This window comes from Bos grunniens, chromosome 2 (genome assembly GCF_055505025.1).
Source record: "Bos grunniens cultivar Pamir isolate PY7600 chromosome 2, Bosgru_T2T1.0, whole genome shotgun sequence".
Classification (NCBI taxonomy): Eukaryota; Metazoa; Chordata; class Mammalia; order Artiodactyla; family Bovidae; genus Bos; species Bos grunniens.
In genome coordinates, this window is record NC_141166.1 from 15,257,517 (window position 1) to 15,257,859 (window position 343).

Genomic DNA, 343 nt, shown 5'->3' on the forward strand with positions numbered 1-343 from the left:
CTGCTCCACTTCAGGTCTTCATCATGACCTGCAGCCTAAATTACTACACGTCTCGCAAGTAGGCTCTCAGTCTTAATTTCTTCCCCCTTTGTACTGGATTTGTCTGGGAGTGTCTGTCCAGCTGCAGTTCTTTTCTTGAGGACCACTGTTGCCCACAGACCTCACAGAGAGGTGCCCTTAGACTCACGATCTCACCAAAGCCTGCCCTGCAATCCTCACAGTGCTTGAACCAGAGGTGTACATTTGACCCAAGCTGAGCTGTATTCTGTCTTCTGGGACTCTGAAACTGGGGCATAGTGACCATAGTCCAAGCACCACCCCAGGGGTCGCATCAGTAACGACA